This window comes from Mandrillus leucophaeus, unplaced genomic scaffold (genome assembly GCF_000951045.1).
Source record: "Mandrillus leucophaeus isolate KB7577 unplaced genomic scaffold, Mleu.le_1.0 Scaffold326, whole genome shotgun sequence".
NCBI lineage: Eukaryota > Metazoa > Chordata > Mammalia > Primates > Cercopithecidae > Mandrillus > Mandrillus leucophaeus.
In genome coordinates, this window is record NW_012103432.1 from 2,590,201 (window position 1) to 2,601,997 (window position 11,797).

At 47.0% G+C, this 11,797-nt stretch overlaps 1 pseudogene; it reads left to right on the plus strand.

Annotated features, from left to right (window-relative positions):
* Positions 1-11,797, plus strand: part of LOC105545384 — a 77,618-nt pseudogene that overhangs the window by 1,009 nt on the left and 64,812 nt on the right.

Sequence of the window (11,797 nt, forward strand, 5' to 3'; positions counted from 1 at the left end):
CATGCGCTCCGTCCCCCCCTTAAAGGGCCAGCGCCTTCGCGCCCCGTCCTCCGCCCCCCGCAGCGGTCCCTTTGGCCCAAGTTACCCCAAGGACGCCGGTGGGCATTCGCTTCCTCCTTACCCAGCTGTCAGGGCACCGCGAAGCCGGTGCGAAGCTGCGGAGGAAGTTTTCAACGTGCCAAACGGAGCGCAAACTCCATGGAGATTCCTAGTGCAGAAGGAATTCCTGCGGTCGGGAATTACTTGAAAAGGATTCCTCGCAGGGGCCCTCAGCGGGTAGGACCGAGAGCACTGGCCTGGAAGACTGGGATTCTAGACCGGATTCAGTGCCTGTGTTGCTTTGGGACGTTCAGTTCCCTTCCCTCTGTAGGCCTCAGTTTCCCCATATCTCAGCCGAGGTGGTCACAGTGAGTGAGTGCAGAGTCCCTCCCAGCGCGCACAGTTCTTACAGGAGTACATCTAGGGATTGAGACAGGAGGGTCACTACCTCTAGAAACGAAAAGGATAAAAGTCACCGTGTTTTATCCGATTGCCTGCACTGGTGGGAATGGGGTGCGCAGAGCTCGCCCCTAGACCGTCTGCCTAGACCGGGCTTTGGGCGCTCCGGACCCCGCGGACCAGGGTGGGACCGCGACGTGGGCGTGGGAGGCAATGCTTGGGGAGGGTCGGCTGGCCTAGAGGAAGGTGAAAAGTACAACCGGCTGTGGTGCTTGGCCCCTGAGCATTGGACACTGAACGTACCCTCCGCCTCCCTCATGCCATAGAGTTGTAAACCGTGGGAAAGGCACTATCTCTAGGCTAAGCCAAGAACTTTAGGAAAAGACAGCTGAGTGTGTGCTTTAAGACGCTCTGCCTCTCCCCAACCTGTAGTTAGCATGAATCACAGTCTTGTGGGAGAATACAGATTCCTTGGCCTTAGCGGGCAGATTCAGATTCCTTAGTTGTGGAGTCGTTGCATTTCTTGACAAGCTGAGGTTACTACACAAGGGCTGGGTTAAAGGCCTTAGAGAGTCCCCAGGGCCTCAGTGGTTTCACATCTGTTCCCTAAAGCTGTTCCTGGTCTCTGAACTCTCTGGGTACCTCCTGTGCTCCTGTAGCAACCTCTTACCACCTCCAGGGTCAGAAACCAAGTGTTATCAGTGATGGGAAGGATCACAAGACTCCAAGAAAGTTAATTCAGCCTGGATCTTCTTAAACTCACTGAAGCAAGAAGACTCCAAGCATAGAAGAGTCACTAGGGATCAACAACTGTCACCCTGTATTGTAGAAACCAAGTCTCAGAGGGTCATTTCCCAAAACTCACACAGCTAGTAAGTGGCAGAGCTAGAATGTGAACAGAAGTCTTACTTCTTCAGACACTTGTTTTTCTCTGTATACATTGCTTCTTGTGTTAGCCAAGTGGTGCTGGTTTTAAAATTGGCTTGCATGCTCTTGACCATTCTTTTCAAAAGATGATATCTAATTCCTTTCCTCCTGAATGTGGAATGTACCTGGTGACTGGTTTCTAATGAATAGAATGTGATGGAAGTGAAGCTGTATGACTCTTAAAACTAGGTCATAAAAAGGAGACAGCTTCTTGGTTTCTCAGAAGAAACCAGCCAGCATGTTTTGAAGAAGCCCAAGCCACGTGGTGAGGCCACATGAGGGTGTTCTGGCTGACAACTGCTGCTGGGCTCTCAACCAACAGCCAGAGCCAATCACCAGATCGTGGTGAACTGAGACTTCAGATCTTTTCAGTCCTCAGCCTTTGAGTCCTAGAGTTTAGGTCCCAGACATGGAGCAGAGAACAGCCAGCCCTGCTGTGCCCTGTCTGACTTTCTCTCCCACAGAAATTGAGAAAAGATAAGTGACTATTCTTGTTTTAAGCTGCTAAGTTTTGGACTAACTCGTTACGCAGCATTAGATAATACCATGTGTTTTCTGAAATGACAAATACAATAGATGTAGGGTATTCATTCAAAGAGGGAGTACTCATAGAACATCTTCTATGTGTTTGGCTCTGTACTGCACACTGGAGAAGCAGTGGTGAATAAGAGGGACTTGGCCTTTGCCCTAGTTGGACTTATGGTCTACTAGTGGAGGAGATAGTTAAGCATGATTTCCATAAGGTGCTCTGCCAGAGGGTCATTCAGGAAGCTGTGGGAGTGCATACCCAGAGAAACTTCTCAGTCAGGTAGGGAACTGGGAAAAGAAGAAATGAGTTGGGTACAAGGTCAGCATGGACTAGGCTAGAGAATTTTCTGGCATGTGTGCATAGAAGTGAAAGAGGATATGTGTCAGGCAAGGGGGCTTGCAAATAGATTAGAAAATGGTGAAACTGGAAAGAGATGTGTATAACCCAGTCTTATCTAAGCCAAAAGCCCAGAGAGAACAAGTAACTTACCTGGTGCGGCACAGCTTGTGAACTGGTCTCAGATCCTGGGTCCTTCATCAAACACTCCCATGACTCCCCACACCTATGCCTTGGGAACAACTCCTCCAGCAGACACTTGGGTAACTCTTTATTTGGCTCAAAGCTTTCATGACCATTATTTCTTTTTCTTTTCTTTCTTTCTTTCTTTTTTTTTTTCTTGAGATAGAGTCTCGCGCTGTCACCCAGACTGGAGTGCAGTGGCTCGATCTCTGCTCACTGCAGCCTCTGCCTCCCAGGTTCAAGCAATTCTCTGCCTCAGTCTCCTGAGTAGCTGGGATTACAGGTGCCCGCCACCATGCCTGTCTAATTTTTGTATTTTTAGTAGAGATGGGGTTTCATCATGTTGGCCAGGCTGGTCTCCAACTCCTCACCTGAAGTGATCCACCTGCCTCGGCTTCCCAAATTGCTGGGATTACAGGTGTGAGCCTCCCCGCCCGGCCCTCATGACAATTATTCCTTTTGCTGTCTCCACAAAAACCGTGGAAGAGTTAGGATGAGTATGATTTCCATTTTACAGATGAAGACAGGACGCATAAGAGAAGCTAGGCAAATTACATACCTAGTACAGGAGCAGGCACATTCGAGCTGCTGGGTACAAGTCACTTTGATGATGACAAGGATGATGATAATGATGCCTAACTCACATCATGTATCACTTTTGTTATCATCACATGCTGGACTAATGGTCTGCAAACGAACGCACGTTGTCTTAGCACATCAACGCTCATATTAATCTGCTCTGACTCACTTTCTATTCTTGTGACACAGAAGCTAGAGTGAAATTTCCATAGAGAAGAGGCTGTTGACTTAGCTGGGATCCTTGGCCTACTCCTCGGCTAGAGGAGGATGGGACAATTTCATTAGCCAAGACTACAGGTGGTTGGGGGAGAAGGACTGCCCTAAAGGTAAATGGGGTGCTGTTAGTTAAAAAGGGACATGGAGGCACACAGGTATAGATGTGTTTATAAAAGGTGGATGTTCTGCACTGTTCAGTATGGTAGCCAGAAGTCATATGTGTCTATTTAAATTTGAATTTAATTAACATTAAATAGAATTAAAAGTTCAGTTCCTCCAATCACACTAGCCATATTTCAAGTACTCAGTAGCTATTATGGCTCATGGATACTGTAATGAATAGTACAGATTATAGAACATGTCCATCATTGCAGAAATTTCTTTTTTTTTTTTTTTTTTTGAGACGGAGGCTCACCCTGTTGCCTAGGCTGCAGTGCAGTGGTATGATCTCGGCTCATTGCAACCCCTGCCGCTTGGGTTCAAACGATTCTCCTGCCTCAGCCTCCCCAGTAGCTGGGATTACGGGTGCTTGCCACTGCGCCCAGCTAATTTTTTGTAGTTTTTAGTACAGACAAGATTTTACCATATTGGCCAGGCTGGTCTTGAACTCCTGACCTTGTGATTCACCCACCTCAGCCTCCCAAAGTGTTGGGATTACAGGCGTGAGCCACCGTGCCTGGCCCATTGCAGAAATTTCTATTGGACAGTTCTGCTCTGTGATTCTTTCTTGGGATTAAACTCTTTTTCTTTTCTTCTTTTACCTCATAAATTATGAACATGAAAACAGCAAAAAGGTGAGTCAGAATCTTCATTCATTTACTCAATAAACATATACTGTCTACTCTGAATCATATGTGGTTGTAGGCACCAGGGATACCTGGGAGGGATCTTAGGGCACTTCTGGTCCAGTGGAGTTTACATTAGGATCACTCCAGGAGCTCTTAAAATTCTTGATACTCAGTCTGCACCCTGCAGAAATCCTGATGAAACTGGTTTGGAGTCGGGCTTGGTACCCATAGTTTAGAAAAGCTCTCCAGGTAATGCGAATGGTAGCTGGGCTTGGAACCACTGAAATCTAGTCTGACCACTGAAACGATTTGCTTCAGGTCACTTGAAAACCTGAATCTGCACGGGTCTGACTTCCGCTGTGGGGTTCGCATGACAAAATCAGAGAGTTCTTCATGGACTTGGCATTTGTCTGAATTGACTGCTAATTTCTTAGAGAACAAGTCTGTTTTTTCCTAATCCAAACAGAATCCAATTCACTTCAAATACAGTGCCAAAAGGACCTCTGGCTTGGGATTCATTTTAAATCACTTCTTTCTCAAACTGTCCATTTTGTTTCTGGAACTAAATTATTCAGCCAGGTGAGTGAAAGTCTATAAAAACAGCTGCTCTTCACTAAGCACCGAGTGTAGGTCAGGTGCTTTACCTGCAGAGTTTCATTTAATCCCCAGGTCAATCTTGCAGGGTAGGTATTGCTGACATCAGTTTACAAGCGGGCAAACTGAGATTCAAAGCCACTAAGGATTGTAATTTGTTCAAGGTGGCACAGCTGAGCTTATAACTTAAGCGTTCGTGTTCTTTCCCCTACACCACTCTGCAACTACCCCCAGCCGAGAGCGTGGGGCAGCTGGCAGATGGCAGCGTTCTGCTCTGACTTCACATAGGAAAGAAAGCTTTGTGCTCATGAAGCTCCAGAGATGATCCGGACAATTGTTACCTGAGCTTAGTGACAGTACCAGGGGCCTGGAGGAAAGGGGGATTTGGGGATAAGGCAAAACAGCAGATTTGGAGTTGAGTTCTTTTACTTGATGGCTATGCCTGGATTCCTTTTACTGAGGGATTTGGAAGAAGCAGCTAAGAGCAATGTGGCGCCTGAAGCAGTTAGCTCTAAGACACCTAGCAATGATGATGCATGCTTGATATAAGCATTATCTATTCTTGGCCTGGATTCCCGTGGGCTGGCAGAGTGTCTGTGTTGCCATGTATCTTTGCAATCTGATCCCTGCCTGATACTTCCTGGGCAGCCTGGCCTGGCCTCCAGGGGCTCGGAAGGGCCAGGACTCATTGTGTCCATTCCAAAGAATTCTGACAGAGAGATCTCACCCCTGCCATTCTCTGAGGGCTACCTTATACAGTAGTAGGAGATCCAGGCCTTGACAAGCAGCAAGGGCTGGTCTTAGAATGGATCAGGGCTTGTCTGCGTCGCATTCAGCAGGTCCATGTGGGAGCAAAGCCACGACTGGTGGTAGAAAGAGTGCAGAGTAGCACAGCTCAAAAAACCCTTCAAGATTTTCTTGTCTCTCATTTCACAGATAAAATACTGAGGCTCAGAGAAGTAACAGGATTTAGGATTACACAGCCAGCTGGTGGTAGGATTACACTTGAACTCAGGGCTCTCCTCATTCCTGACCCAGTCTGCCTTCCCTGATGTGTCCACTAGCAGGGAAGAAGCTGGTAGTAGGTGAGCCCTTGACAGCACTGCAGTGGCAAAAGGGGGAGAGAAGATCTTTCCACATTAAGGGAGAGAGAAGGTCTTCCCATGTTTGTTTCAGGGTGTGGCCAAGCTGTGTGTGTCAGTGGGTGGTTGTGGATGGGGTGTGTATTTAGAAAAGCTCTTCAACCTGAAGGACTGGGTGATGGCCACTCTCTTTTCCAGGCAAATCACACTCATCCAGACTTATATCCCTCCCATTGTTAGAAAATATGGTGTTTCCCCCAACGTTTTTCTCCATGCACCGGCACTGCAGCAGGCGTCTGGAGAGTGGGGGAGCGATCGGTGATTGAGTCAGTCAGCCAGGAATGGCCAGGCTGTGGTAGTAGTTCTCAAACTGTGGTCAAGGTTCTGGGTGTCCCTGAAAGAATCAAAGTCTGATCTCAGCCTCCCTGTTCAACGGACAGGACCCAGGCTTGGAGACAGGGAGAAACAGAGGGAGTTCTGAGATGCAGGTGCATCCTGAAGACTAGATGAAAACCATTTACAAGATGCAAGTCTATAGGTCCATGAGGTGGGCTGGGTTTATTTCTTGAGGCTTGGTTCTCAGGGGAGACTTCACTTTAATTCGACAGCAGTTTCTGAGTGCCTATACTATATGCATGGTGTAGCCTAAATTGCTGCAGGAGATGCAGACATGTAAGACATTGCTATGGCCCCCTGAGGTTGTGTTGAAGATGACACATCCCAATAACTTTTTGAACCCTTACCATGTGCCAGGGGCTCTGCATGTAGTATTTTATGGAATCCTTACCATAGTCCTGCAAATGGGGGATTCTATTGTCCATTTTGTAGATGAGGAAATGGCCTGAGAGAAGCTAAACAACTGTTCCTCTGTCATGGCCAGTGAGTGGCTGAGCACGTTCAGAAGCTGTGTCCCTTCTGTGGTACCAGGAGGCCACCAGCTAACCACAAGACCTGGCAGACTCAGGCCAAGGCTCCAGCCCAGGCTTCAGCAAGGTGTTTGAGGAGCACAGAGTGAGTGATTTGTTCTAATCTAGGCAACTGTGTTTGGCTTTAAGCACTGTTGATATTTAAAGCTGCACACTTCTTTGTTGTGGGCCCTGTCCTGTGCACTATAGGACGGCTAGTGGCATCCAGGCCCTGTGCCCACTAGATGCCAGTGGCAACCTTTCCCACTGTGACACTCACTCCCAGTTGGGAACCACTGGTTTTAGGTAAGAAAGGGTCTTCAACTTAGGCTTATAAAGATTTTGTAAACAAGGATTTTGGCAAACAAAAAAGGGAAGAAAACACTCATTTGTCTAGTGTTTTTCCATTTGACAAAGTGTGTCCACTTAGATTTTCCAGTTTGATCTTCCCATTTGTCCTGTGGTTAAGTGCATCAACTTACAAAGCAAATTACAGCTACGTACGGTTGCCAGTGGGCTGCAATGCAGGCTGGGGGCTTCTCATCCATTGCAAGTTTCCTCAGTACCCAGCTCCTTTGTGGCCTTTCTGTTCAGCTTGTGTTTAATGCCTATTTTCTGTCCTTCATCTACTCTCCTTCCAGGGGGCTTTTTAGGGTATCTATTTTATCATCAACAGCTACCACCAGCTACAGACACTCACTTGGGGGTTGACTCTGTGTTAAGGGCTTTGCATAGCACCCCTAGAGGAAGGTGTCCTTATCATCTCCATTCTGGAGGAAATGAAGGTTAGGAGAGGGAAGAAACGTGCTCAATTCACAACCCTGCTAAGTGGGGGAGGAAGCAGGACTTGAACCCAAACCTTGCTGAGCCTCCACTCTTCACCACTGTGCTCTGCTACCTCCCAAGAATGCCCTTTCCCCATGGTGCTGCCCACGGGGCTCTATGTACCCCTGTGATGTGCTCACAGGAGAACACAGGCAGCAGGCAGCTCCAGCTGGCTTGGTGGGGGTGGGGTGAAGGGGGACAAGAGTGCCCTTCCTACCCATCAGTTGTGCTGGGAAAGGGAAGACAGTGTTTCTGGTGGATCCTCTCCCTGTTGAGGGGTGATTATCCAGCCTGCTTGGCATTCAGCAATCAGGGAAGGCTTCCCATGAACAGGGCAGAGCGCCCAGCCAGACTGCAAGACAAATGGGTGGCATATGTGCTCCAACCCAGTGCACAATGAGCTTGTGATTCTGCATCTGCCAGCAGTGAAATAATGCTCTATTACTGCAGGAGGAGAGAAGAAACGTAACATCTGAGGCTGGGTCCTGAGATTGTTTTTACCTCTGTCCTCATCCCTTCTCTCTGGGGTCATGGCCAGATGCTCCCTGTTTGGGAACATTAGTTATGAAGCTTGTGGGCGGTTTAGCTCCACAGGGTCAGACCTGCAGGTGCAAACAGGCCCTAGGTGAACCCCCTGAAGGGAACCTTGACAATCCTGTTTTATCCAGCTCACAGAACACTCTTGCTCACTCCCTTACTGCTGTGGGGAAGGACAGGGAACGAGTGATGGGACCACTGAGATAGTCCCTGGAGATGAGAGAGAAGAGTGGCCTGTTAATATCCATCACAGGCAGGCTGGGTTAGGGACAACAAAGATGGTCATGTTCCAGATTTTCTTGAGCCGGGACTAAAGTAACATCTTGTTAGTGTTTATGGGTTGGATAAAGCAGGGCTTCTCAAACCTGAGTGTGCCTCAGAAGAACCTGGGGGGCTCCTTACAGCACAGATGGCTGGGCCCTGCGCCGAGAGTTTCCCGCTCAGCAGATTTGAGCGAGGTCGGATAACTTGCATTTCTTTTTCTTTTCTTTCTTTTTTTTTTTTTTTGAGACAGAGTCTTGCTCTTGTCACCCAGGCTGGAGTACAGTGGCACCATCTCAGCTCACTGCAGCCTCCGACTCCCGGATTCAAGCCATTCTCCTGCCTCAGCCTCCCGAGTGGCTGGGATTACAGGCACGCGCCACAACACCCAGCTGATTTTTGTATTTTTAGTAGAGATGGGGTTTTACCATGTTGGTCAGACTGGTCTCGAACTCCTGACCTTGTTATTCACCCGCCTCGGCCTCCCAAAGTGCTGGGATTACAGGCATGAGCCACTGTGCCCGACCGAGAATTTGTATTTCAAACAAGCTCCCGGGTGATGCTGCAGCCTGTCTGGGACTTCACTCTGAGAATTGCTATGTTAAAGTATAATTTTCAAAGAAGTAAAATTATGGCTGTCATACAAGTATAAAATGAACTTGTGTTGAAGATTTCATTTATTTAACTCCTTAATTAGTGAGGGAGCCAGAAAATGGTTAAATCCAGTTAAGAGTAAATTTAGGCCAGGTGTGGTGGCTGATGCCTGTAATCCCAGCACTTTGGGAGGCCAAGGTGGGTGGATCATGAGGTCAGGAGATCAAGACCATCCTGGCTAACACAGTGAAACCCCGTCTCTACTAAAAATACAAAAAATTAGCCGGGCATGATGGCGGTCACCTGTAGTCCCAACTACTCGGGAGGCTGAGGCAGGAGAATGGCGTGAACCCAGGAGGCGGAGCTTGCAGTGAGCCAAGATTGTGCCACTGCACTCCAGCCTGGGTGACAGAGCAAGACTCTGTCTCAAAAAAAAAAAAAAAAAAAGAGTAAATTTAAAGAGATGTATATGACCAGTAATGCTGAAGTTGCCAGTGGACAAAAAACTGGTTCATATACTATAAATTGAAGTGGGGTTATCTTTTCTAAAACTCCATGTATCTCTATTAGACAAAATTCATTTGTATATCTATGGACAAGAATAATTTGTATTATTGTCAGTTTTTCTATAACTAAACTTCTGTCTTTATAGGGTTATAAAATAGCCTAGTCAATAGAAAGACAACCATAAATGACGATCCTTATGGAGTCAGATAATCCTTGGAGGACTGCTAAATCATTTGGAGGACTTGGATTGCTGGTTCCTACCCCCAGGGTTATTGCTACATGGATGAAGATGAGATCCAAGAAACTTAATGGAATGATGTGGGGGCGAATAACAGCAAAATCTTTCTCCTTTTTGTGTTTTATACGTCATCTTAATGTCCTGAGGACTTCATTCTTGGCCATTTTCTTCTTCAGACTGGTGGAAAGAGGAAGGAAATGAGAACCCGGTGGTGTCTGGGACAGGCAGGGCTTGGCAGGTAGAGGAGGGTGAAAGCGAGGCTGGGCTCAGACAAGGGGTGTGAGTCACCATTCAAACTCGGAGGCAGCTGAAAGTGAGAGCGTCCCATTGTCAGCAACCATTCCCGGGAAGAAACCAGGTCTCGCCTTCATCTGTTCTGCAGTTGGGGATTCCTGTGAAGATAGGAGGGAGGCAGAGAACCTCAGTAGGGTCTTAGCCCACATGAGTGCTGGTCAAGGGATGGGAGAATTTTCAGTGGCAGTTTCTGGCCGGGCGCAGTGGCTCACACTTGTAATCCCAGCACTTTGAGAGGCTGAGGCAGGCAGATCACCTGAGGTCAGGAGTTTGAGACCAGCCTGGCCAACATGGTGAAACCCCGTCTCCTACTAAAAATACAAAAATTAGCCAGGTATGGTGGCGCATGCTTGTAATCCCAGCTACTCGGGAGGCTGAGGCAGGAGAATCACTTGAACCTGGGTGGTGGAGGTTGCAGTGAGCCAAGATGGCGCCATTGCACTCCAGCCTGGGCGACAAGAGCCAAACTGCATCTCAAAACAAAAACAAAAACAGAAGTTCATAAATTGAATAAGTCTTTGTATCAAGTCTGTAGGTTTTGATTGAATCATGTGGTTTTTGATATATATATATTTTTTTCCGTGAGGCCATCTAGTGGCTGTTGGGTAAAAGTCAGACGGAGATTTTTCTTTTCTTTTTTTTTTTTTTTTGAGATGGAGTCTCACTTTGTTGCCCACGCTGGAGTGCAGTGGTGTGATCTTGGCTTACTGCAACCTCTGGATGCCCCGCAAGAGTGTGTAGACTGCTGCAGGCCTGAGGACTGGCCTGCCCATCACAGCCACTGCCAACACCAGCAAGACTGCTTAGAGCCCAGAAGTTTGTCATGTCAGTGCTATGCCATCATCCACATCATGCCCAGTGACCAGATAAAAGGACCCACTGTCACACCTGGCCCACTGCTGCTGCTACTGGCATCTGAGCAAATCACCTGAAGGCCCAAGAATTGGCCTACCTGGATCCATTTACAGCAGTGGCAGCATACGCCTAAGGATAGGCATGCGTGGCCCACCATTGCTACCACTGGGGCCCAAGGAGAGGCCCATCTGGGGTCTCCATTTCCAGCAAACTTCACCATAGCCTCCACTAACAACTGAACCATAAGTGACTGAGGAAATTATAGACACCACTGATGCTGTTAATAGCCAAAAGAAAAATAAATCATGGAGAATATACTACTGCATGTATCCAGAATCAAAGCCAAAATGTCCTACCCAAGGAACACATCTTCAGGAAAAAGACCTTCCCTACAAAAACAAATTCAAAAAATTTGAAAAAGTGATTGTTACACCAGATATGCAGATATCAACCTGAGATACATTTAAAAAGTAAGGAAATATGACACCTTTAAAGGAATACAATAGTTCTCCAGTAACAAATTCCAATCAAAAAGAAATTTATGAAATCCTAGGCCAGGGGCCGTGGCTCATGCCTAAGATGCCAGCACTTTGGGAGGTTGAGGTGGGCAGATTGCTTGAGCTCAAGAGTTCGAGACTAGCCCGGGCAACATGATGAAGCCTTGTCTCTACAAAAAAATTAGCAGAGTGTGGTGGTGCACACCTGTGGTCCCAGTTACTTGAAAGGCTGAGACAGGAGTATTGCTGGAGCCTGGGAGGCAGAGGTTTCTGTTAGCCAAGATCATGCCACTGCACTTCAGCCTGGATAATAGAGCAAGACTCTGTCTCAAAGAAGAAAAATAAATAAATTTATGAAATCCTGGAAAAAGAATTCAAACTAATGATATTAAAGAAGCTGAGTGAAATAAAAGATAATTCTGAAAAGCATTCAAAGAAATCAGAAAACCAATTCAGGATATGAATGAGAAATTTGCCAAAGAGACATCAAAAAAAGAGCCAAACAGAAATTCTGGAACTAAAGAATTCATTAAATAAAATACAAAATACATTAGAAACCTTCAACAATCCATTAGCTTAAGCAGAAGAAAGAATTTCAGAACCTGAAGATAG